The 26,329-nt window shown below is 47.1% G+C and overlaps 16 non-coding genes across 16 annotated transcripts; 8 read left to right on the plus strand and 8 right to left on the minus strand.

Annotated features, from left to right (window-relative positions):
- Positions 1-3,356: 3,356 nt before the first annotated feature.
- Positions 3,357-3,429, plus strand: TRNAK-CUU (transfer RNA lysine (anticodon CUU)). The gene has a single exon. It is a non-coding gene; the product is annotated as a tRNA-Lys (tRNA).
- A 1,674-nt stretch (positions 3,430-5,103) lies between these two features.
- TRNAK-CUU (transfer RNA lysine (anticodon CUU)) lies at positions 5,104-5,176 on the plus strand. Its single transcript has one exon. It is a non-coding gene; the product is annotated as a tRNA-Lys (tRNA).
- A 1,471-nt stretch (positions 5,177-6,647) lies between these two features.
- On the minus strand, positions 6,648-6,720 carry TRNAK-CUU (transfer RNA lysine (anticodon CUU)). Its single transcript has one exon. It is a non-coding gene; the product is annotated as a tRNA-Lys (tRNA).
- Positions 6,721-8,783: 2,063 nt separating this feature from the next.
- On the plus strand, positions 8,784-8,856 carry TRNAK-UUU (transfer RNA lysine (anticodon UUU)). Its single transcript has one exon. It is a non-coding gene; the product is annotated as a tRNA-Lys (tRNA).
- A 1,256-nt stretch (positions 8,857-10,112) lies between these two features.
- Positions 10,113-10,185, plus strand: TRNAK-CUU (transfer RNA lysine (anticodon CUU)). Its single transcript has one exon. It is a non-coding gene; the product is annotated as a tRNA-Lys (tRNA).
- Positions 10,186-10,981: 796 nt separating this feature from the next.
- On the minus strand, positions 10,982-11,054 carry TRNAK-CUU (transfer RNA lysine (anticodon CUU)). The gene has a single exon. It is a non-coding gene; the product is annotated as a tRNA-Lys (tRNA).
- Positions 11,055-11,785: 731 nt separating this feature from the next.
- On the minus strand, positions 11,786-11,858 carry TRNAK-CUU (transfer RNA lysine (anticodon CUU)). The gene has a single exon. It is a non-coding gene; the product is annotated as a tRNA-Lys (tRNA).
- Positions 11,859-12,918: 1,060 nt separating this feature from the next.
- TRNAT-CGU (transfer RNA threonine (anticodon CGU)) lies at positions 12,919-12,991 on the minus strand. Its single transcript has one exon. It is a non-coding gene; the product is annotated as a tRNA-Thr (tRNA).
- A 1,044-nt stretch (positions 12,992-14,035) lies between these two features.
- Positions 14,036-14,108, plus strand: TRNAK-CUU (transfer RNA lysine (anticodon CUU)). The gene has a single exon. It is a non-coding gene; the product is annotated as a tRNA-Lys (tRNA).
- Positions 14,109-14,899: 791 nt separating this feature from the next.
- Positions 14,900-14,972, minus strand: TRNAK-CUU (transfer RNA lysine (anticodon CUU)). Its single transcript has one exon. It is a non-coding gene; the product is annotated as a tRNA-Lys (tRNA).
- A 2,022-nt stretch (positions 14,973-16,994) lies between these two features.
- Positions 16,995-17,067, plus strand: TRNAK-CUU (transfer RNA lysine (anticodon CUU)). The gene has a single exon. It is a non-coding gene; the product is annotated as a tRNA-Lys (tRNA).
- Positions 17,068-18,929: 1,862 nt separating this feature from the next.
- TRNAK-CUU (transfer RNA lysine (anticodon CUU)) lies at positions 18,930-19,002 on the plus strand. Its single transcript has one exon. It is a non-coding gene; the product is annotated as a tRNA-Lys (tRNA).
- Positions 19,003-19,825: 823 nt separating this feature from the next.
- Positions 19,826-19,898, minus strand: TRNAK-UUU (transfer RNA lysine (anticodon UUU)). The gene has a single exon. It is a non-coding gene; the product is annotated as a tRNA-Lys (tRNA).
- Positions 19,899-21,958: 2,060 nt separating this feature from the next.
- TRNAK-CUU (transfer RNA lysine (anticodon CUU)) lies at positions 21,959-22,031 on the plus strand. Its single transcript has one exon. It is a non-coding gene; the product is annotated as a tRNA-Lys (tRNA).
- A 1,470-nt stretch (positions 22,032-23,501) lies between these two features.
- On the minus strand, positions 23,502-23,574 carry TRNAK-CUU (transfer RNA lysine (anticodon CUU)). Its single transcript has one exon. It is a non-coding gene; the product is annotated as a tRNA-Lys (tRNA).
- A 1,462-nt stretch (positions 23,575-25,036) lies between these two features.
- TRNAK-CUU (transfer RNA lysine (anticodon CUU)) lies at positions 25,037-25,109 on the minus strand. Its single transcript has one exon. It is a non-coding gene; the product is annotated as a tRNA-Lys (tRNA).
- Positions 25,110-26,329: the final 1,220 nt, after the last annotated feature.

Below are 26,329 nucleotides of genomic sequence, written 5' to 3' on the forward strand. Positions count from 1 at the left end.
TGATCGCCCGCGGCTTTGATGTCCAAATTGTACTAATTACATGAGGGAAGTCGTTTGCCTATTGTTCTGAGTATCACCCGTGTCCATGATAATTGCCACTACCTATTTATGTTTTAGGGAGTCACAAATGCGATCAGGGAAAGTAAAAACATTAGGGTGTGTTGCTCGGTTTCGTACCCAAGCTGAGCTATTTTGAGACTGGCATCAAAACGGTTTATTTCCTCTGATCTGTACATAACTTTAGAGAGATATATACCGATAGGAAAGTGGTTATGAGCAGCCAGTTCCTACCTAGAGTCTCTGCTCTCAAAATAATTATAACCCGGTCTTTTATAAACTACTGTCGGTCGTTTAAAAGTTGTCAACTTAAGATTTTCGTAAATCAAATGTGTGACCAAACCATGCTATCTTAATTCACTTTCAAAACAACTCTCAACTTACCATAGATATCAGCACTATGGAGCCTAATCAGACTGCCATATCTATAGGCAGACGATGCGCTGGTGAATACTGTATATAATCTACAGCTTTGTATGACTGAGTGAGAGGACATACATGACGTGTGGGCACATAGAACACTAATGATGCGCCACTGACTGTGTATTGTTATTTTGAAGAGGCCCATTGCTATCGGATGCTGCAAGATGCAAGATGTACCACATGCCAAACGATTGGAGCGTGGTACGTGAAAAAGGTTGCAATCTTCTCCATGCTGTATAATCCGAAACATAAGCCAACTCACAAGACTTGTCAGAAGTTGCGAGCAACGAAGCTATATTATGATCTCAAAATCCAAAAAGGCTGTGAAACAATTGAGCGTATTGATTGATTTATATTACTTATATATATATATATATATATATATATATATGTATATTCTAACATGCATGTTATATATATATATATATATATATATATATATATATATATATATATATATATGGATGTATATGTGTATATATGATTGATTCATATTACTATGCAATTAAAATCAAACCCAATTTCCAGAGACTGGAGTTTTTCAGCTGGTCCATTTCATACTGAGATAAGGTCTATCCATATTGCATAACGCCACGAATCGTGACACTTCCTGGCATAGACATAAACATGGGCACTGTGTGTATTGCTGTAGGAGCCTTATAATACGTATTCGGATAGATATCCGCTTCCCCATATACGTATACTTAATACCATTCAACGCGGGGTGGGCCTGTGCTAACCCAGGTCGTCCTGCAGCTCATGCCAGCACCACTGACGTCATCAGCCCAGCGACATCACCTGCTAATATACGTGGGCCAGACGAGCTATGCACGCTCCGCCGGACCCATGGATACTGGCCCGACCCGTCTCTTTCACACGCGGTCAGTTGCTGGCGCGCCAAATTTGAACGGCGCGTTCCATCTGCCCGGCCAGGTAATACGCATAGCCTGGCTAGCTCAGTCGCTAGAGCAGGGGACTCTTAATCCCAGGGTCGAGCCCAACGTTGGGCGAATCGTTTAGGCTATAATGACAGGCGTGTGAGAAGAAGGCAAAGAAAGCCATGCTGACCTGCATCCATCTTCAGTGATGCCATGAACATGAACCATCCACCCAGTTTTCTACTTACATTCTCGCCTTGCATGCCGTCATGAGAGCTAAACAATCCGCCCAACGTGGGGCTCGAACCCACGACCCTGGGATTAAGAGTCTGTGATCAACATGCATGACAGTTTTTACTTTGTGTTGCATTTCTTTATCATACAGCCATTGTTGATTATTGAATCATATTGGCAGCATCGTGAGTGAAATGATTAGCAACTAACAGCGTTTACGTGTAGGTAACCACGAAACGTGGAGTCAACTCTTCTCACATAGAAAAAAGGCATCCTGTTTTTGCAAGACGGCAAAACCCTGGTATTTTCGACACGCGTGTGGCAAATTATGTTTAATATTGAATGCGTCATAGAATTCTCTAAATGCTACCATTGATCAGCTAAGGGCGATAGCAGTAGACAGCGGTCGAAGCTCCTACGGCTTCTCTAATCCATCACGGTCATGAAACGTCATTGTTGTGTATTCTCTACCACTCTCAGGGCGAGTCACGTGACTCAGGTGCCCGGTCTACATGGGGCCGACGAGAGAGTGCAGTGAGCCTGGCGCGTGCCATGTGCCACCGTACAGTCAGCTGCTTACGCGCCAAATTTGAACGACGCCTGCCACCTGTCTGGCTCCGAAGTGCCTGTAGCCCGGTTTCCTCAGTCGGAAGAGCATGGGACTCGTAACCCCAGGGTCGTGGTTTTGGGCCGCACGTTGAGCGGAATGTTTAGCTCTAATGACGACAAGCAAGACGGCAAAGAAAGCACATGATTGGCAAAGTTTGCCAGACAAAATATAAAAAGCAGCAATAGATTCGAAGTTCAAGATCCACGCAATTTGTTCTAAAAGTGGCAGAGGAGCAACAAAAAGCTCAGCTGATTAAAAAATGAATTAAAAAGGATTTGAGAGAATGGATAGCATGATTGATTGGAGCATGTCATCCACATATTCAGCAATTCTCTCGCATCCATCCGGTTGAAGAATACAGGAAAATGCTATACATTACCGGAGGCTAGCGTAAACTGCAACATTGTACAAGAACCTAGCATAAATTGTTTAATCATTTCATAAACGATGAAATTGAATGTACTAATGCCAACGGCTGTTGATGCGTCTTGGCGTTCAACGCATGCAATAGAACCATCCATGCATATAGATGATTTTTTTCAGCCCAGAGACACACAACAGGATTTGACTATTTGAAATCTGTCGGATTTTCCCTGTCATTATAACCGGCAACCAATGAAGATATTGCTCAAGTCGCAAGAAGACAAATTTGTCGGAGACTGTGTAGAGCCGCTATGTCTCCCTCATCAATGATCTAACCTTTTCCCCCGACATATCCCATCTCTCATCATCTCTATCTCACACGCTTTTTCGTAGCCTTAACAGACAGCCCAACGTGGACCGCCCAACGACCGCCCTCTACCGACTGAGCTTGTCGGGCCACATGGATCTTGCCGCTGGGCTGATGACGTCGGTGGAGCTGGAATGAACGGAAGATTGTCTTGAATGCTACCAGTGAACAGCCCAGGACAATACCAAATGACAGCGACTAACGCTCCCATGCTTACCCTCAGCCATCGCGGCCATCAAACGTCCCTGTTACGTGTTGCTCTGTCACTCCCAGAGCGAGTCACGTGACTCAGGTGCCCGGTCTACGTGGGGCCGACGAGAGAGTGCAGTGAGCCTGGCGCGTACCATGTGCCACCGTACAGTCAGCTGCTTACGCGCCAAATTTGAACGGCGCCCGCCACCTGCCCGGCCCCTGCGGTCCCGTCGCCCGGCTAGCTCAGTCGGTAGAGCATGGGACTCTTAATCCCAGGGTCGTGGGTTCGAGCCCCACGTTGGGCGGAACGTTTAGCTCTCATGATGGCACGCAAGGCGAGAGTGCCACTAGAAAATGTGGGGAAGTTTCCCAGAAGAAAAATATAATAACCACGGAGCAGCAAGCAGCAGCATTAAAGAAGAGGCTTTACGAGATTCGCTCTAAAAGTGACAGAGCAGCAACAAACAAGGCAGATCAAATAGTGGAAAGTAGATTGGATGCAACTGAATTTAAATTGAATGATAAACTTGTCTTATGTCATCGACATTTCCACCAGCCTTCTCGCCGAGCTGCATTCATCTTGCCAAAGAATGCGAGAGAGTGCCATGTACTACAAGAGCTTAACGTAGACTGCAGCACTTCATAGGGCAATAGCACTAAATGTTTATCACTCCGTAAGCGATAGACTTGAACGAGCCAATAACCATGGTTGACGATGCTTTTCGGTGTTGATGCAACAAAGCCATTTATGCAAATATATGATGACTAGCACGCAGCAGCATGGACGTCCATGTAGCATTGTTTTGTTATCAAAAGTGGACTGCTTTCGGAATTGGACTTCGTTGTGGAATGCTTATTATCCTAAAGAAACAATAAACTATGAACAATTTTAGTTAATATTAATACATAACCAGAAACATAAACAGGATTTGGCGATTTGCAGCGCGTCGAGTTCCCCTTGCTTTGTCATCTGCCTCGGTTCTGAAGAGGACTGCTACTGTTGAAGTTTTTCTAAGAGTTTGCAGTTACAGCGCCTTGGCTTGGGTGACCGTGATCCACCATTTCTTTACCATCTTCTCACATGCCCGTCATTAGAGTCTAAACTTAAGAGAATGGATAGCATGATTAATTGGAGCATGTCGTCCACATATTCAGCAATCCTCTTGCATCCATCCGGTTGAAGAATGCAGGAGAATGCTATGCATTACCGGAGGCTAGCGTAAAGTACAACATTGTACAAGAACCCAGCACTAATATCTTAATCGTTTATTAAACGATGGAATTGCATGCACTAATGTCAGCAGTTGTTGATACGTCTTGCCGTTCAACGCGTGCGATAGAGCCATTCATGCATGCAGATGATTCTTCACAGCCAAGAGACACAACAGGATTTAGCTATTTGAAATCTGTCGGATTTTCCCTGTCATTATAACCGATAACACAATGAAGATATTGCTCAAGTCACAAGAAGACAAACTTGTGGGACACTGTGCGATGCAGCCATGCGTCCCTAATTAATCATCTTACCTTTGCCCCGATATATCCCATCTCTCATCATCTCCATCTCACACGTTTTTTTTTAGCAGCCTTAACAGACAGCCCAACGTGGACCGCCCAGCGACCGCCCTCTACCGACCGAGCTAGTCGGGCCACATGGATCTTGCAGCTGGGCTGATGTTAGTGGTGTTGGCATGAACGGAAGATTGTCTTGAATGCTACCAGTGAACAGCCCAGGACAATACCAAATGGCAGCGACTAACGCTCCTATGCTTACCCTCAGCCATCGCGGCCATCAAACGTCCCTGTTACGTGTTCCTCTGCCACTCTCAGGGCGAGTCACGCGACTCAGGTGCCCGGTCTACGTGGGGCCGACGAGAGAGTGCAGTGAGCCTGGCGCGTACCATGTGCCACCGTAAAGTCAGCTGCTTACGCGCCAAATTTGAACGGCGCCCGCCACCTGTCCGGCCTCCACCCCCGTCGCCCGGCTAGCTCAGTCGGTAGAGCATGGGACTCTTAATCCCAGGGTCGTGGGTTCGAGCCCCACGTTGGGCGTACTGCTTATATCTGATGTAGGCATGCAACATGAGAGCTTGAGTAAAAATTAGTCTGCGTTTGCCAGCTAAAATATAAGAGCAGCAAGGGAGAGATTCAAGATTAGCGAAATTCTCTCTGAAAGTGTAATAGCAGTGACCAAGGAGTCCAAAGAGTTGAAGATTGGAATAGAACAGAACTGAGACAATTGAGAGACTGATGTATTCGACCCATGCCACCAACATTTTCCACAACCTTCTCGCCAAGCTGCATCCATCCCGCAAAAATACAGGACGATGCTATGCATTACAAGAGCCTAACGTGAGCGGCAACATTTCACAGGGCAATGGCACTATCTATTTCATCACTGCGTGGGCGACAGATTTGCACGTACTAATGCCCTATTGGTGATACTTGTTTGCGTTCAACGCATGCAATCCATGCATCTTGATGGTTCTTTGCAGCCCAGAGGCACACGATCGGATTTAGGGCTTTGAGGCCAGTCAGATTTTCCGTATTTTGTTGCCAGCATACCATTTGGATTGACGAACAGAATGCCAACGTACTCAAATCGTCAAGAATAATGTTAGCCGGCATGTGCATCCAAAGCCTCCAGTCGTGTTGCTGTCGACTAGAAATATTACAACGGCATGTGACCACCTACTGAAGGCATTGTTAACGACACAAGTACAACCCCAAGACGTCAGTACCTATACCGTGGAGATGTGTCCTGCATCTATCACCTTTACCTATCCCACTGATATGTGTCATTTCTAATCCCCACCAACTCGCACAGAGAGATTCTAGATTCGCGAAATTCTCCCTAAAAGTGAAAGAGCAGCAACAAAGACGCTCAAAGAGTCGAAAGAAGGAAATAGAAGAAAATTGAAACAGTTGACCGAATGATGAATTTGAGTCATGCCACCAACATTTCCCACAATCTTCTCGCCCAGCCGCATCTATCCTGTTAGAGAATCTCGGAGAGTGCTATGCATTACAAGAGCCTAACTTGAACTGCAACATTTCACAGGCCACTAGCACAGCTGCTTCACCACTCAGTAAGCCATACATTTGTGCATACTAATGTTCATGTTTGATGATACTTGTCTGTGTTCAACGCATGCGTTGCATGCACTCCATGCATAATAATGATTCTCTGCAGCCCAGAGACACACAACAGGATGTAGGGAATCGCAGCCTGTCGGATTTTTCCTGTTCAGTTGTTAGCATGCCGCGTGGGTTGGCGAACAGAATGCCAACATACTTATATCGTAAAGAATAAAAAAGAGTCACCATTCGCGTCTAAAGCGCCCAATCGTGCTGCTACCGGCTGGTAATATTACAATGGCATACCATGATTCAATGAAGATATTACGTAACAAGAAGACGTTCAATACGTCGGTACCTCTACGGTGAATCCAGTTTCCTGCATCCATCATCTTTATCTATTCCACTGATGTATCCTATCTGTTAGTGAACAGCCTAAACAGACCGCCCAGCGTGGGGCTCGAGCCCACGACCCTGGGATTAAGAGTCCCATGCTCTACCGACTGAGCTAGCCGGGCAATGCGTATGGCGATAACCAGGCAGATGAAGGCCTCCGTTCAAATTTTGTGGGCCCAGCAGCTAACTACGCGTGTAAGAGACGGGTCGGGCCGATATTCATGGGTCGGGCGGAGCGTGTAGAGCTCATCTGCCCCACGAATGTCAGCCGGCTGAAAGAGACAAACTCGGTTTGTGAGGAATGTTGAGTAACCGAACCATGTCATGATTTCAGAGGCCAAATGGCTTTGACGCAAAACAGCGTCTATTTTCATTTTTTCTGCAGTTGAAATTAAAACTCGTTTCCCGGAAGCGAAAGTTGTTTCGGATGACAGGCTTCAAACATAAACAATGTCGTTCCTATGACATTGTACCAAGAAGCATTTGACTTTCTGACATAGGCATGCACATGGATACTGCGTGTGCTACTGTGGCAGCCTTATGCCAAGTGTTGTGATAGATATCCGTTTCCCATATACGCATATTACATACTATCCAACGCGATATGGGTCTATGCTAACTCAGGCCATCCTGCAGCTCATGCCAGCACCACTGACGTCATCAGCTCAGTGACATAACCTGCTAACATACGTGGGGCAGACGAGCTATGCACGCTCCGCCGGACCCATGGATACTGGCCCGACCCGTCTCTCCCACACGCAATCAGATGCTGGCGCGCCAAAATTTAAAAGGCGGCTTCCATCTGCGTCACCGTTTGATACACGCAGCGCGGCCAGCTCTGTCCGTAGAGCATGGGACTCTCAATCTCAGGGTCGTGGGTTCGAGCCCCACGTTAGGTGGCCTGTTTAGGTTGTTTTGATAAACGTGTGAGACTGGAGTTTTTAGAGATGGCAGATATCGGTGGCATAGGTATGAATAGTAAGTGTAGGATACAGGCTACAGTCTATGGAAACCGGCGTCTCTTTATTGTTCTTGGGCCTTTGGAAATACCTTCGGTGGGTGGTGGGGTGCCATTGTAGTATTTCTAGCCTACAGCAGCACGGCTATAAGCCTGGATCGCAACCGCTGGTTCTTTTTGTCCTTGACGCTTTGAGTATTATGACATTCTATTGATCGATCCGTACAGTATGCTAACAACAAAATAGAGGAATTCGACAGGACATGGCTAAATCCTGTGACAAAAATTGTAAGGACTAAATTTTGCTTTGTGTGCCTCTGGGTTGTAGAGAATCATAAATAACCACGGATGCTTCTTATACATGCGTTGAACGCCGACAGGTGTCATACTTGTCAAGTTTGCAGGATGAATACAGCTTGGCGAGAAGGTTGCTGGAGATGTTGATGGAATAATCCAAGTTCGTCATTCCATCAGAGCTCTCGATTCACTTTCAGTTCAATTTTCAAGTACTTTGAGCTTCTTTGTTTCTGTCTTGTCACAGATAGCTGATGACTTAAAAGGTTTCCACAGACGCAATTAAGCGAATAACAGGCTACTGACCTTTGATAACACTCTACTTCGCTTTCGATGGCCGCGTGATAAAGTTGGAACACAGATGAAAGCAGATTGCTGCACACGCATCAGACAGTTTGAATCACAATGAACATACCGTAAACATAGGTGGGAAGGTGATCAGATTCTCAGTTTTGCCAGTGAAATATCTTGTTGATGTCCAGGAATTAAGCTAAAACGTCTTTAACTGCATGACGATCTGAGAATAAAACAGAGTTCATTCAGTTATCACGTCTGGACGTGATACCGTACAACAATTTAAGAATATACTGGGGAAATTATGACAGAAGTAATTAGACCATCTGTATGGATGCAGTTGTATTGTTTCTGTATGTTAGATAGGCATGGCGTGCATGTTCCGGATCTCGCTATATGCTTGAGATTGCTAGACGAGGTGCATTGTGCACACAGCGGCAAATACATCTATGTTTACCCTGAGCCACGCTGTCATCAAACGTCCCTGTTCGGTCGGGCCGTGACGCACACGGTTGTGTCATGTGACTCAGAAGGACAGCCTACGTGTGGGGCTGACGGGAGGCCCGAGTAAGCGATCAGTTGCTGGCGCGCCAAAATTTAAACGGCGGCTTCCATTTGCCTGGCCGCGTGATACACGTAGCCCGGCTAGCTCAGTCGGTAGAGCATGGGACTTTTAATCCCAGGGTCGTGGGTTCGAGCCCCACGTTGGGCGTACTGTTTAGATCTGATAAAGACATGCAACGTGAGAGGATGAGTACAAATTGGGCTGCGTTTGCCAAATGAAAAATGAGAGGCAGCACGGAAGAGATTCAAGATTAAGTGAAAAAAAGGCAAACGGAAAGTGGAAGATCAGTAACAAAGTAGCTCAGGGACTTGAAAATTGAAAGAGAAGAGAATTGAGACAGTTGAGAGAATGATGAATTTGAGTCATGCCACCAACATTTTCCAATACCTTCTCGCCCCAACTACATCCATCTCGTAAAAGACATAGGAGAATACTATGCATTACAAGAGCCTAAAGTGGACTGCGACATTTCAGAAGGCAATAGCACTATCTGTTTCATCATTCTGTGGGCGACAGATTTGCACGTACAGATTTGCACGCCCGAGTTTGATGATAGCTGTGTGAGTTCAACGCATGCAGTGCATGCAGTCCATGCATATTGATGCTTCTTTGCACCACAGAGGCACACAATCGGATTTAGGGTTTTGAGACCTGTCGGATTTTTCCTATTTTGTTGTCTGCATACCGCATGGATTGAGGAACAGAATGTCAACATACTCAAACCGTCCAGAACAAAAATAACCAGCACTTGCGTCCATAGAACCATCCATGCATATAGATGATTTTTTACAGCCCAGAGACACACAACAGGATTTAGCTATTTGAAATCTGTCGGATTTTCCCTGTCATTATAACCGGTAACCCAATGAAGATATTGCTCAAGTCGCAAGAAGACAAATTTGTCGGAGACGGTGTAGTGCCGCTATGTGTCCCTCATCAATGATCTAGCCTTTCCCCCGACATATCCCATCTCTCATTATCTCCATCTCACATGATTTTTCGTAGCCTTCACAGACCGCCTAACTTGGACCGCCCAACGACCGCCCTCTACCGACTGAGCTTGTCGCGCCGCACGGATCTTGCCGCTGGGCTGATGACGTCAGTGGTGCTGGAATGAACGGAAGATTGCCTTGAATGCTACCAGTGAACAGCCCAGGACAATACCAACTGGCAGCGACTAACGCTCCCATGCTTACCCTCAGCCATCGCGGCCATCAAACGTCCCTGTTACGTGTTGCTCTGTCACTCCCAGAGCGAGTCACGCGACTCAGGTGCCCGGTTTACGTGGGGCCGACGAGAGAGTGCGGTGAGCTTGGCGCGTACCATGTGCCACCGTACAGTCAGCTGCTTACGCGCCAAATTTGAACGGCGCCCGCCACCTGCCCGGCCCCTGCCTTCCCGTCGCCCGTCTAGCTCAGTCGGTAGAGCATGGGACTCTTAATCCCAGGGTCGTGGGTTCGAGCCCCACATTGGGCGAATAGCTTAGACTCTGATGACGGGTGTGTGAGAAGACGGCAAAGAAATAATGGTTCACGGTCACCCAAGCCGAAGCGCTGTAACTGCGAACTCTTAGAAAAAATTAAACAGTAGCAGTCGTCTTCAGAGCCGAGGCGGACGACAAAGTAGGGAGAATTCGACGCGCTGCAAATCGCCAAATCCTGTTTGTGTTTCTGGTTATGTATTTATATTAAATAAAATCGTTTATTGTTTCTTTAGGATGATAAGCATTCCACAGCGAAGTCCAATTCCGGAAGCAGTCCAGTTTTGATAACAAAAAATGCTACATGGCCCTCCATACTGCTGCGTGCTAGTCATCATGTATTCGTATGAATGGTTTTATTGTATCAACACCGAAAAGCATCACCAACCATGGCTATTGGTACATTCAAGTCTATCCCTTACGGAGTGATGAATATTTAGTGCTAGTGCCCTTTGAAGTGCTGCAGTCTACGTTAGGCTCTTGTAATGCATAGCACTCTCTTGCATTACTTGGCGAGATGAATGCAGCTCGGCGAGAAGGCTGCTGGAAATGTTGATACAGTCAATCAACTTTCAGCATACAATCAATTTTCAATACTTTGATCTGCCTTGTTTGCTACTGCTCTTTCACTTTTAGAGCGAATCTCGTAAGCCTCTTATTTACTGCTGCTGCTTGCTGTTCTGTGCATTTTTTATTCTGGGAAACTTCAACAAACTTTCTAGTGGCCAAATTTTCAAATTTTCTAATGCATGGCACTCTCGTCTTGTGTGCTATCATGAGGGATAAACACTTCGCCCAACGTGGGGCTCGAACCCACGACCCTGGGATTAAGAGTCCCATGCTCTACCGACTGAGCTAGCCGGGCGACGGAAAGGCAAGGGCCGGACAGATGGCGGGCGCCGTTCAAATTTGGCGCGTAAGCAGCTGACTGTACGGTGCCACATGGCACGCGCCAGGCTCACTACACTCTCTCGTCGGCCCCACGTAGACCGGGCACCTGAGTCACGTGACTCGCCCTGAGAGTGGCAGAGGAACACGTAACAGGGACGTTTGATGGCCGCGATGGTTGAGGGTAAGCATAGGAGCGTTAGTCGCTGCCATTTGGTATTGTTCTGGGCTGATCACTGACAGCATTCAAGGCAATCTTCCGTTCATTCCAGCACCACCGACGTCATCAGCCCAGCGACAAGATCCATGTGGCCCGACAAGCTCAGCCGGTAGAGGGCGGTCGTTGGGCGGTCCACGTTGGGCGGTCTGTTGAGGCTACTAAAAAACGTGTGAAATGGAGATGATGAGAGATGTGATATGTCGGGGGAAAAGGTTAGATCATTGATGAGGCATAAGACTCAAGACAAGAAGGCATAAGACAAGTTTGTCATTCAATTCAAGTGGGAAGTTCTTCCTTACGCAACTTCCTTGAGGGAAGTTGCGTCCAATCTACTTCCCATTCCTTGAGCTGCCTTGTTTGTTGCTGTTGTGACTGTACGGTGGCACACTGCTGCTGCTTGGTGTTCTGTGCATTTTTCTTCTGGGAAACTTTACCAAATTTTCTAGCGGCACTCTCGTCTTGTGTGCCATCATGAAAGCTAAACATTTCGCCCAACGTGGGGCTCGAACCCACGACCCTGGGATTAAGAGTCCCATGCTCTACCGACTGAGCTAGCCGGGCGACGGGAGGGCAGGGGCCGGACAGGTGGCGGGCGCCGTTCAAATTTGGAGCGTAAGCAGCTGACTGTACGGTGGCACATGGTACGCGCCAGGCTCACTGCACTCTCTCGTCGGCCCCACATAGACCGGGCACCTGAGTCACGTGACTCGCTCTGGGAGTGACAGAGCAACACGTAACAGGGACGTTTGATGGCCGCGATGGCTGAGGGTAAGTATGGGAGCGTTAGTCGCTGCCATTTGGTATTGTCCTGGGCTGTTCACTGGTAGCATTCAAGGCAATCTTCCGTTCATTCCAGCACCACTGACGTCATCAGCCCAGCCGCAAGATCCATGTGACCCGACTAGCTCAGTCGGTAGAGGGCGGTCGTTGGGTGGTCCACGTTGGGCTGACTGTTAAGGCTACTAAAAAACGTGTGAGATGGAGATGATGAGAGATGGGATGTGTCGGGGGAAAAGGTAAGATCATTGATAAGGAACACATAGCTGCACCGCACAGTCTCCGTCAAAGTTGTCTTCTTGAGACTTGAGCACCATCTTCATTGTGTTATCGGTTATCATAACAGGGAAAATCCGACAGATTTCAAATAGCTAAATCCTGTTGTGCTTCTCTGGGCTGTGAAGAATCATCTATATGCATGGATGGTTCTATTGCATGTGTTGAGCGCCAAGACGTATCAACGACCGTTGGCACTAGTACATGCAATTCCGTCGTTTAATAAACGATTAAGCTATTAGTGCTACGTTCTTGTACAGTGTTGCAGTCTACGCTTGCCTCCTGTAACGCACAGCATTTTCCTGTACTCTTTAGTCGGATGGATGCGAGAAGATTACTGAAAATGTTTAATGCATGCTCCAATTAATCATGCCATGCATTTTTCAAGCCTTTTTAACTCATGTCTTAATCGTCTGAGCTTTCCTGTTACACCTCTGCCCCTTTTAGAACGAATTGCGTGGATCTTGAAGTTGGAATCTCTTCCTGCTTCTTATACTTTATCTGGCAAACCTCGCCCAATTATGTATCTTGTTGCCGTCTTACTTTTCGTCATTAAAGCTTAACATTCCGCTCGCCGTGGGGCTCGAACCCACGACCCTGGGGTTACGAGTCCCATGCTCTTCCGATTGAGCTAGCCGGGCTACAGGCATTTCGGGGCCAGACGGTGGCGGGCGTTGTTCAAATTTGGCGCGTAAGCAGCTGACTGCGCGGCGGCATATGGCACGCGCTAGGCTCACTGCACTCTCTCGTCGGCCGCACGTAGACTGGGCACCTGAGTCACGTGACTCGCCCTGAGATTGGCAGAGAATACGCAACAATGGCGTTTCATGACCGCGATGGCTTAGGGAAACCGTGGGAGCGTCGACCGCTGTCTATTACTATTGACCTTACCTGATCTATGGCAACATTCTCTAGTTCACGTGTTCACGTTCAAGCCGCCGTGCAGTCAGCTGCTGACGCGCTAAATGCGAATGGCGCAAGCCACCTGTCTGGTCCCGCAATTTACGTCGCCCGGCTAGCTCAGTTCAAGCTCTCGTGGGACTGACGGGAGACCGGAGTTTTAGACCGCTGTCTAATGCTATTGCCTTTAGCTGATCGATGGTCACATTAGGGAATTTTATTAGGCACTCAGCATTAAGCATAATTTTCCATTCGCGTGTCGGAAATACCAGGGTTTTGCTGTTGCAAAAGCTGGCTGTTTTTTTTGTAAGTGATAGTAGTTGACTTCACGTTTCATGGTTACCTAGACGTGCTATTTGCTGATCATTTCAATCACCATGATGAATCAATATTATTCAATAATCAATCGTGTTCATATGACATGGAATACAACACAAAGTAAAAAGTGTCAATCATGTTATCACATGCTTACCGTGATTTAGAATATTCTAGTCACACAGCGTTCACATCATTAAAGCATTGGCATCTTGACTAGCTCAGGGCAATACGATTACACAGCGGCAAATGCATCCATACTAACATTGAGCCACCACGGCCACCAAATGTCCCTGTTCGGTCTGTCGTGACACTTTCGGTTGTGCCACGTGACTCATTCGGTAAGTTTACGTGGGGCTGACGGGAGACCGGAGTGAGCCCAGCGCGTGTTAGCCGCGGCCGTGCAGTCAGCTGCTGACGCGCCAAATTCGAATGGCGCAAGCCACCTGTCTGGTCTTACAACTTACGTCGCCCGGCTAGCTCAGTCGGTAGAGCATGGGACTCTTAATCCCAGGGTCGTGGGTTCGAGCCCCACGTTGGGAAAATAGTTTAGACTCTGATGACGGGCGTGTGAGAAGATGGCAAAGAAATAATGGTTCACGGTCACCCAAGCCGAAGCGCTGTAACTGCGAACTCTTAGAAAAAATTAAACAGTAGCAGTCGTCTTCAGAGCCGAGGCGGACGACAAAGTAGGGAGAATTCGACTCGCTGGAAATCGCCAAATCCTGTTTGTGTTTCTGGTTATGTATGAATATTAAATAAAAGCGTTTATGTGTTTAGTATGATAAGCATTCCACAGCGAAGTCCATTTCCGTAAGCAGTCCAGTTTTGATAATAAAAAAAAAATGCTACATGGACCTCCATACTGCTGCGTGCTAGTCATCATATACTCGCAAGAATGGTTTTATTGTATCAACACCGAAAACCATCACCAACCATGGTTATTGGCACATTCAAGTCTATCGCTTACGGAGTGATAAATATTTAGTGCTAGTGCCCTATGAAGTGCTGCAGTCTACGTTAGGCTCTTGTAATGCATAGCACTCTCTTGCATTCTTTGGCAAGATGAATGCAGTTCGGCGAGAAGGCTGCTGGAAATGTTGATGGTATAACACAAGTTTACCATTCAATTTCAATTCAGTTGCATACAATCAACTTTCAATGCTTTTGATCTGCCTTGTTTGTTACTGCTCTGTCACTTTTAGAGCGAATCTCGTAAAGCCTCTTCTTTACTGCTGCTGCTTGCTGCTCTGTGCATTTTTTCTTCTGGGAAACTTCATCAAATTTTCTAGTGGCACTCTCGTCTTGTGTGCCATCATGAGGGCTAAACACTTCGCCCAACGTGGGGCTCGAACCCACGACCCTGGGATTAAGAGTCCCATGCTCTACCGACTGAGCTAGCCGGGCGACGGGAAGTCAGGGGCCGGACAGGTGGAGGGCGCCGTTCAAATTTGGCGCGTAAGCAGCTGACTTTACGGTGGCACATGGTACGCGCCAAGCTCACTGCACTCTCTCGTCGGCCCCACATAGACCGGGCACCTGAGTCACGTGACTCGCCCTGAGAGTGGTAGAGCAACACGTTACAGGGACGTTTGATAGCCGCGATGGCTAAGGGTAAGTATGGGAGCGTTAGTCGCTGCCATTTGGTTTTGTCCTGGGCTGTTCACTGGTAGCATTCAAGACAATCTTCCGTTCATTCCAGCACCACCGACGTCATCAGCCCAGCGGCAAGATCCGTGTGACCCGACTAGCTCAGTCGGTAGAGGGCGGCCGTTGGGTGGTCCAAGTTGGGCTGTCTGTTAAGGCTGCTAAAAAAAGCGCGTGAGATGGAGATGATGAGAGATGGGATATGTCGGGGGAAAAGGTAAGATCATTGATAAGGACCACATAGCTGCACCGCACAGTCTCCGACAAATTTGTCTTCTTGGGACTTGAGCATTATCTTTATTGTGTTATCGGTTATCATAACAGGGAAAATCCGACAGATTTCAAATAGCTAAATCCTGTTGTGTTTCTCTGGGCTGTGAAGTATCATCGATATGCATGGATGGTTCTATTGCATGTGTTGAGCGCCAAGACGTATCAACAACCGTTGACATTAGTACATGCAATTCCATCGTTTACGAAACGATTAAGCTATTAGTGCTAGGTTCTTGTACAATGTTGCAGTCTACGCTGGTCTCCGGTAACGCGCAGCATTTTCCTCTATTCTTTAATCGGATGGATGCGAGAAGATTGCTGAAAGTGTTTAATACATGCTCCAATTAATCATGCCAAACATTTTTCAAGCCTTTTTAACTTATTTCTTAATCGTCTGAGCTTTCCTGTTACACCTCCGCCACTTTTAGAACGACTTGCGTGGATATTGAAGTTGGAATCTCTTCCTGCTTCTTATACTTTATCTGGCAAACCTCGCCCAGTTATGTATTTTGTTGCCGTCTTACTTTTCGTCATTAAAGCTTAACATTTCGCTCACCGTGGGGCTCGCACCCACGACCCTGGGGTTACGAGTCCCATGCTCTTCCGATTGAGCAAACCGGGCTACAGGCATTTCGGGGCCAGACGGTGGCGGGCGTTGTTCAAATTTGGCGCGTAAGCAGCTGACTGTACGGTGGCATATGGCACGCGCTAGGCTCACTGCACTCTCTCGTCGGCCGCACGTAGACTGGGCACCTGAGTCACGTGACTCGCCCTGAGATTGGCAGAGAATACGCAACAATGGCGTTTCATGACCGCGATGGCTTAGGGAAACCGTGGGAGCGTCGACCGCTGTCTACTGCTATTTCCCTTAGCTGATCGATGCTGATCTTATCTGATCATTTAGCTTCCATCTTAGCTGATCATTTAGATAATTTTATGACGCATTCAGCATTAAACATAATTTGCCACATGCGTGTCGGAAATGCCAGGCTTTTGCCGTGTTGCAAAAGCAGGCTGTGTTTTTTTTTTTTTGGTAAGTGATAAGAGTTGACTTCACGTTTCATGGTTACCTAGACGTGTTATTTGCTGGTCATTTCAATCACGGTGATGAAGCAATATTATTCAATAACCAACCGTGTTCGTATGCTTTAGAATGCAACACAAAGTGAAAGGGTCATTCATGCTATCACATGATTACGGTGATTTAGAATATTCTAGTCACACAACGTTTATTCCATTACAGCATTGGCATATTGACTAGCTCAGGGCAATACGATTACACAGCGGCAAATGCATCCATACTTACCCTGAGCCACCACGGCCATCAAACGTCCCTGTTCGGTCTGTCGTGACACTTTCGGTTGTGTCAAGTGACTCATTCGGTAAGTTTACGTGGGCCTGACGGAAGACCGGAGTGAGCCCAGCACGTTAGCCGCGGCCATGCAGTCAGCTGCTGACGCGCCAAATTCGAATGGCGTAAGCCACCTGTCTAGTCCGGCTACTTACGTCGCCCGGCTAGCTCAGTCGGTAGAGCATGGGACTCTTAATCCCAGGGTCGTGGGTTCGAGTCCCACGTTGGGCGGACTGTTTAGTTCTCATGACGGCATGCAAGACGAGCATGTCAGTAGAAAGTTGGGTGAAGTTTTCCAGAGAAAGAAAAAGAAGCATCAGGGAAAAGACTTGAAGCTTACGAAATCCGCTCTAAAAGTGACAAAGCGGCAACGATAAGAAAGCCCCCAAAAACTGAAAGTTAATTGAATAAAACTGAATCGAATTGGAATGGATTAAACTGAATGATAAAGTTAAATCATGCCCTCCAAATTTCCGACAACCTTCTCGCCGAGCTGCATTATCTTATATGGAAGAATGCTACGCATTACAAGAGCCTAGCCTAGGCCGCAGCACTTCATGGAGCACTGGCTCTAAATGCTACCTGATACGTAAGCCACAGATTTGAATGTACCAATGACAATGTGTGGGTGAGGTTTTTCAGCATCCATGCAACAAAACCATTCATCTCAATGAATGATTATTAACACGTAACAGGATATATTACCTTCTTTTAACATTAACATATATCCAGACAAAATTCGGTGATTCAGAGCGCGTCGAATTTTCCCCACTTTGTTGCCGGCATCTGCACTGAAGAAGGCTGTCACTGACTTTTTCTACAAGCAGGAAGAGCAGCAGCTGGCACGACATTGGGAATTTGAGAGATTTGCTACAAGAATGACAAGGCAAAAACAAAGAAGCTCCAAGGCTTGAAAATTGAATTGAAAATAAAGTGATAGCTCTGAAAGGACGATGAACTTGAAGTGCTCCATCAACATCTCCAACAACCTTCACGCCGAGCTGCATCTATCCTGCAAAGGAACGCGGGGGACTGCTTCCTTTCAGCACAGGGGCCTAAGATAGACTACAACATCATCAGGCTGCTAGCACCAGTTGCTTTAGCATTCCATAAGCGGTAGATCTGCTTGCACTAATGCCCATCTTTGGTAAAACTTGTCTGCATTCAACGCATGAATTAGAAGCATCCCTAGATGTTTATGATTCTCTACAGTCCGGAGCCGCACAAAAGGATTAAGGAATTATATATTTTAGCCACGTGATCTATCCATGGCCTGCCGGATTTTCCTTACTTTGTTATTGGTATACCGTACGACTTGACCAATAGAATGTCATAATACGCAAAGTGTCAAGGACAAAAAGAACCAGCGATTGCGTTCCAGGTTTATAGCCGTGCTGTCGTGGGCTATAATTACTACAACGGCACCCTACTACCCATTGAAGACCTTTCTAAAGGTGCAAGAAAAAAAGATGACGGCTTCTATATGCTGTAGCTTGTATCCTACACTTGCCATTCAGACCTATGCCACCAACATCTCCCATCCCTAAAAACTCTAGCCTTGCACGCTCATTTCAACAACCTAAACAGACCGCCCAACGTGGGTTCGAGCACCCACGACCCCGGGCTTAAGATTCCCATGCTGAGTCCCAAGAGTCCTATGCGTGCATAGGAAAAGATATCTGTCTGAGCACGTGACATAAGGCTGCCACGGTAGCACACGCAGTATCCATGAATGTGCCTATGCCAAAAAGCCGCATGCTTCTTGGTACAATGTGATAGTAATAGGCCTTGCCTCAGTATGCAGTGGGCCATCCGAAATAACTTTTGTTTCAGGGAAATAAGCTCTAGTTTGAACTGCAGAAAAATGAAATTAGACGATACTTCGTTTAAAAGTCATTTGGTTTCTGAAATCATGAGGTGGTTTGCTTGCTCAACATTCCTCAGCCGGCTGACATACGTGGGGCAGACGAGCTCTAAACGCTTTGCCCGACCCATGGATATTGGCCTGACCGGTCTCTTTCACACGCAGTCAGCTGCTGGGCCCCAAAATTTGAACGGCGGCCTTCATCTGCCTGGTTATCGTCATACACATTGCCCGGCTAGCTCAGTCGGTAGAGCATGGGACTCTTAATCCCAGGGTCGTGGGTTCGAGCCCCACGTTGGGCGGTCTGTTTAGGGTTCGCACACAATTGTGTGAGGTGGTGGCGATTAGAGATGGGATATATCAGTGGAACAGGTAGCGTTGATAGATGGAGGACACGAGCTTCGCCGTATAGATACCGACATTTTGGACCTCTTCCTGTGTCGTGAACAATAACTTTATTGCGTGATCATGTGCCGTTGCTTTATTCCTGGCCGGCAGTAGCACAACTGGACGCTTTGGACGCAAGTGCTGGTTATTTTTGTTCTGGACGGTTTGAGTATGTTGACATTCTGTTCCTCAATCCATGCGGTATGCTGACAACAAAATAGGAAAATCCGACAGGTCTCAAAACCCTAAATCCGATTGTGTGCCTCTGTGGTGCAAAGAAGCATCAATATGCATGGACTGCATGCACTGCATGCGTTGAGCTCACACAGGTATCATCAAACTCGGGCGTGCAAATCTGTACGTGCAAATCTGTCGCCCACGGAATGATGAAACAGATAGTGCTATTGCCTTCTGAAATGTTGCAGTCCACTTTAGGCTCTTGTAATGCATAGTATTCTCCTATGTCTTTTACGAGATGGATGTAGTTGGGGCGGGAAGGTATTGGAAAATGTTGGCGGCATGACTCAAATTCATCATTCTCTCAACTGTCTCAATTCTCTTCTCTTTCAATTTTCAAGTCCCTGAGCTACTTTGTTACTGCTCTTTCACTTTCCGTTTAACGTTCTTTCACTTAATCTTGAATCTCTTCCGTGCTGCTTCTCATTTTTCATTTGGCAAACGCAGCCCAATTTGTACTCATCCTCTCACGTTGCATGTCTTTATCAGATCTAAACAGTACGCCCAACGTGGGGCTCGAACCCACGACCCTGGGATTAAAAGTCCCATGCTCTACCGACTGAGCTAGCCGGGCTACGTGTATCACGCGGCCAGGCAAATGGAAGCCGCCGTTTAAATTTTGGCGCGCCAGCAACTGATCGCTTACTCGGGCCTCCCGTCAGCCCCACACGTAGGCTGTCCTTCTGAGTCACATGACACAACCGTGTGCGTCACGGCCCGACCGAACAGGGACGTTTGATGACAGCGTGGCTCAGAGTAAACATAGATGTATTTGCCGCTGTGTGCACAATACACCTCGTCTAGCAATCGCAAGCATATAGCGATATCCGGAACATGCACGCCATGCATATCTAACATACAGAAACAATACAATTACATCCATACAGATAGTCTTATTACTTTTGTCATAATTTCCGCAGTATATTTTTTAATTGTACGGTATCACGTCCAGACGTGATAACTGAATGAACTCTGTTTTATTCTCAGATCGTCATACAGTTAAAGACGTTTTAGCTTAATTTCTGGACATCAACAAGATATTTCACTGGCAAAACTGAGAATCTGATCACCTTCCCACCTATGTTTACGGTATGTTCATTGCGATTCAAACTGTCTGATGCGTGTGCAGCAATCTGCTTTCATCTGTGTTCCATCTTTATCACGCGGCCATCGAAAGCGTAGTGGAGTATTATCAAAGGTCAGTAGCCTGTTATTCGCTTAATTGCATCTATGGAAACCTTTTAAGTCATCAGCTGTCTGTGACAAGACAGAAACAAAGAAGCTCAAAGTACTTGAAAATTGAACTGAAAGTGAATCGAGAGCTCTGATGGAATGACTAACTTGGATTATTCCATCAACATCTCCAGCAACCTTCTCGCCAAGCTGCATTCATCCTGCAAACTTGACAAGTATGATACCTGTCGGCGTTCAACGCATGTATAAGAAGCATCCGTGGTTATTTATGATTCTCTACAACCCAGAGGCACACAAAACAAAATTGAGTCCTTACAATTTTTGTCACAGGATTTAGCCATGTCCTGTCGAATTCCTCTATATTGTTGTTAGCATACTGTACGGATCGATCAATAGAATGTCATAATACTCAAAAGCGTCAAGGGCAAAAAGAACCAGCGGTTGCGTTCCAGGCTTATAGCCGTGCTGCTGTGGGCTAGAAATACTACAACGGCACCCCACCACCCACCGAAGGTATTTCCAAAGGCCCAAGAACAATAAAGAGACGCCGGTTTCCATGGACTGTAGCCTGTATCCTACACTTACTATTCATACCTATGCCACCGATATCTGCCATCTCTAAAAACTCCAGTCTCACACGTTTATCAAAACAACCTAAACAGGCCACCTAACGTGGGGCTCGAACCCACGACCCTGAGATTAAGAGTCCCATGCTCTACGGACAGAGCTGGCCGCGCTGCGTGTATCAAACGGTGACGCAGATGGATGCCGCCTTTTAAATTTTGGCGCGCCAGCATCTGATTGCGTGTGGGAGAGACGGGTCGGGCCAGTATCCATGGGTCCGGCGGAGCGTGCTTAGCTCGTCTGCCCCACGTATCTTAGCAGGTTATGTCACTGAGCTGATGACGTCAGTGGTGCTGGCATGAACTGCAGGATGGCCTGAGTTAGCATAGACCCATTTCGCGTTGGATAGTATGTAGTATGCGTATATGGGAAACGGATATCTATCACAACACTTGGCATAAGGCTGCCACAGTAGCACACGCAGTATCCATGTGCATGCCTATGTCAGAAAGTCAAATGCTTCTTGGTACAATGTCATAGGAACGACATTGTTTAAGTTTGAAGCCTGCCATCCGAAACAACTTTCGCTTCCGGGAAACAAGTTTTAATTTCAACTGCAGAAAAATGAAAATAGACGCTGCTTTTTTTCAAAGTCATTCGGTTTCTGAAATCATGAGGTGGTTCGGTTGCTCAACATTCCTCACAAACTGAGTTGGTCTCTTTCAGCCGGCTGACATTCGTGGAGCAGACGAGCTCTACACGCTCCGCCCGACCCATGGATATCGGCCTGACGCGTCTCTTCCACGCGTAGTTAGCTGCTGGGCCCACAAAATTTGAACGGCGGCCTTCATCTGCCTGGTTATCGCCATACGCATTGCCCGGCTAGCTCAGTCGGTAGAGCATGGGACTCTTAATCCCAGGGTCGTGGGTTCGAGCCCCACGTTGGGCGGTCTGTTTAGGCTGTTCACTAACAGATAGGATACATCAGTGGAATAGATAAAGATGATGGCTGCAGGAAACGAGATTCACCGTAGAGATTCCGACGTCTTGAACGTCTTCTTGTTACGTAATATCTTCATTGAATCATGGTATGCCATTGTAATATTACCAGCCGGTAGCAGCACGATTGGGCGCTTTAGACGCGAATGCTGACTTTTTTTATTCTTTGCGATATGAGTATGTTGGCATTCTGTTCGCCAACCCACGCGGCATGCTAACAACTGAACAGGAAAAATCCGACAGGCTTCGATTCCCTACATCCTGTTGTGTGTCTCTGGGCTGCAGAGAATCATCATTATGCATGGAGTGCATGCAACGCATGCGTTGAACACAGACAAGTATCATCAAACATGAACATTAGTACGCACAAATGTATGGCTTACTGAGTGATGAAGCGGCTGTGCTAGTGGCCTGTGAAATGTTGCAGTTCAAGTTAGGCTCTTGTAATGCATAGCACTCTCCGAGATTCTCTAACAGGATAGATGCGGCTGGGCGAGAAGATTGTGGGAAATGTTGGTGGCATGACTCAAATTCATCATTCGGTCAACTGTTTCAATTTTCTTCTATTTCCTTCTTTCGACTCTTTGAGCGTCTTTGTTGCTGCTCTTTCACTTTTAGGGAGAATTTCGCGAATCTAGAATCTCTCTGTGCGAGTTGGTGGGGATTAGAAATGACACATATCAGTGGGATAGGTAAAGGTGATAGATGCAGGACACATCTCCACGGTATAGGTACTGACGTCTTGGGGTTGTACTTGTGTCGTTAACAATGCCTTCAGTAGGTGGTCACATGCCGTTGTAATATTTCTAGTCGACAGCAACACGACTGGAGGCTTTGGATGCACATGCCGGCTAACATTATTCTTGACGATTTGAGTACGTTGGCATTCTGTTCGTCAATCCGAATGGTATGCTGGCAACAAAATACGGAAAATCTGACTGGCCTCAAAGCCCTAAATCCGATCGTGTGCCTCTGGGCTGCAAAGAACCATCAAGATGCATGGATTGCATGCGTTGAACGCAAACAAGCATCACCAATAGGGCATTAGTACGTGCAAATCTGTCGCCCACGGAGTGATGAAATAGATAGTGTCATTGCCCTGTGAAATGTTGCAGCTCACGTTAGGCTCTTGTAATGAATAGCATTGTCCCATATTTTTACGGGATGGATGTAGCTTGGCGAGAAGGTTGTGGAAAATGTTGGTGGCATGAGTCCAATACATCAGTCTCTCAATTGTCTCAATTCTGTTCTATTCCATTTTTCAACTCTTTGGACTCCTTGGTCACTGCTCTCACACTTTCAGAGAGAATTCCGCTAATCTTGAATCTCTCCCTTGCTGCTCTTATATTTTAGCTGGCAAACGCAGACCAATTTTTACACAAGCTCTCATGTTGCATGCCTTCATCAGATATAAACAGTACGCCCAACGTGGGGCTCGAACCCACGACCCTGGGATTAAGAGTCCCATGCTCTACCGACTGAGCTAGCCGGGCTACGGCAATGCTGCGGCAGACAGGTGGCGGGCGCCTTTCAAATTTGGAGCGTAAGCGGCTGACTGTACGGCGTCGGACGACATACGGTGGGCTCATTAGACTTTCTCGTCAGCCCCACGTAAGTTGGGCACCTGAGTCACGTGACTCACCCTGAGAGTGGCAGAGCAGGCTGTAACAGGGACGTTTGATGGCCGTGATGATCAGTGCAAGCATGGGAGTGCTGCACGCTGTCTGCTGATATTGACCTGGCCGATAATTGGCAGCCTGCAAGGCATCCTACGAATTGGTCAGCATGTAACAGAATTTGCCATATGCGTATCGGAAATCCCAGGGTTTCGCCGTCACTTGATCGCGTGCTGTCTACTGTTTGGCTCTACGTGATAAGAGTTGGCGCCACAACTCGTGATAGCGTGCATAACCTGCACGTAAACGCTGTTCATTGCTGCTTTATTCACGATGTTGCCAATATGACCAACTAATGAACTATGCCTTTAAAAGTTAGAAACGCAACAAACAGGTTAAATTTATCATGGATTCAATCACACCACCAACTTATTCTTGAATATTGTCGTCACGCAGCAGTCATTCCATCACAGCACTGGCATATTGACAAGCTCAGGGCAACATAGTTACACAAAATATAATGCATCCATGCTTACCCTGAGTCACTGTTCTGAACCACTGTACCTGCAAATTCCGCGCGGTACAACTTCAGCGGTAACCGTCCTCTGTACTGATGTCACAGGCTGGTCGCAGTTGTATCAAGCAAAATAGAAATACCTTGCTAGTCAGTGTGTTGCACCTTCTTCTTCGCATGTCTAATGTTCTGGCACTCTATTCATCAGCCGCTTTATGCAGGATCCTCAGGATCGCAGACATGACGGGTCTAATAGCTATATAATGCGCTTGGTCTTCTGGGTCTTGCAAAGCTGCCGGATGCATGACTGCTCATACTGCATGTTTTGTGTTCCGTCGAGTATTAGCAAGCGAGAGCATTGGCAAATACATTAAATTGGCAATGCATAGTAGTCTCCCGTTTGGTGTATAGGATGGTTACTGCGTAGCGTGAGGTTTCTGGACGTGTCAACACAAGTATCAGTTTCTGAAATTGTTGTAACTAAGCCTTATTGTTAGCCGTCCTGTCTTTTATGTCGGTGTATTGATTTCTATCGAATTCTCTATGTCGCCTATTAATATGTCTGTATGTCTAGACATTTACTTACGTGTATAAATGCAGGCTCAAATGTATAAATTTCATGACGTTATGATTGTGAAAAGCAAGAATCACGAACGCAGCCTCTTCACCACTGCGACGCTGCGATTTTGTCATATCAATAGGTTGGTTTGACAACTCGTCTCTTCCAACGTGTGGATGCAGTGGCTTGCTGCCGGTGCCACTGTCTCCGCCCAACTATCACTCTTGACTACACGTCACACGCATGTCATCAGAGCCCAAACAGTTCGCCCAACGTGGGGCTCGAACCCACGACCCTGGGATTAAGAGTCCCATGCTCTACCGACTGAGCTAGCCGGGCGGTGCTTGGGCGTCCCGAAGGCTAGCGGGCGTCGTTTAAATTTGGCGCGTCAGCAGCTGACTGCCCGAATGACGCGTGCTGAGCTTACTCCGTTTTCTCATCAGCTCCACACGTGAACCAGCCATCTGAGTGATGTGACACAACCGAGGGCGTCACAGCCCGACCGAACAGGGCCCTTTGGTGGCTGTGGGAGCTCAGGGTAAGCGTGGATGCGTTGCCCGCTGAGAAGTGATATTGCCCGAGGTAGTTACTATTCCTATGCTCAGACGGAATATATGTTGCGGGACTAGAAAGATCTAGACTAAGTTGACCGTGTAATTGCATCGGCATTGGCGGTGTGATCGCTTGATCACACCGCCATTGGTCGAAATATGTTAAGATAGCATAACGTAGCAAGTCTCTCATGTTGCGTACAGAATAACTATTGTGTAGCGAGAGGTCTCTGGTCGTATGACCATGGACATTTTCTTCAAATTGTTGTAGCTCAATTCTTGTCGTTAGCTCCCTTGTCTATTATATCGATACGCTGATTTATGTCAAAATGTCTATATCTGATGTGAACACGAATGCATGTCCATACGCCCATTTCATACTTTACGTACACAGGCTTAAGACGAATAAATTACAGGACATTATGATTGTCAAAAATAAAAAAGCAAAAAAGCAGTCTCTTCTCCACTTAGCAGCACTGTCATTTAGCGATATCAAGTTGACAACTTAACCAGCCATAATGCTTTTCTTCGAACAACGCGCGCATGCAGTGGTTTTCTCAGAGTTCGACAGTCTTCGCCTAGCTATCTCCTGACCACATCTCACGTGCATGTAATCGGAGGTCAAACAACTCTCCCAACGTAGGGCTCGAACCCGCGACCCTGGGATTAAGAGTCTCATACTCCACCGACTGACCTAGCCTGGCGACAGTTCTCACCGCTGAGATAGCCGATGTGCACCGCTCAAATTTGTCGCGTCAGCAGCTGACTGTGCGGCGGTGGACGACACGCACTGGGCTCACTCGGGTCTCCCGTCAGCCCCACGTAAGCTGGGCGCCTGACTCACGTGGCTCGCTCTGAGAGGGGCAGAGTAGCACGCAACAGGGACGTTTGAAGTCCATAAAGGCTGAGGGCAAGCATGGGAGCGTTGGCCGCTGTCTACTGATATTTCCCAGGGCTGAACCCTGGTAGCGTTCAAAGAATTGTGTCGCGAGCTCAACATTCAGTCGG

The sequence above is a fragment of the Pollicipes pollicipes genome, unplaced genomic scaffold, assembly GCF_011947565.3.
Source record: "Pollicipes pollicipes isolate AB1234 unplaced genomic scaffold, Ppol_2.1 Scaffold_4002;HRSCAF=4701_pilon_pilon_pilon, whole genome shotgun sequence".
NCBI lineage: Eukaryota > Metazoa > Arthropoda > Thecostraca > Pollicipedomorpha > Pollicipedidae > Pollicipes > Pollicipes pollicipes.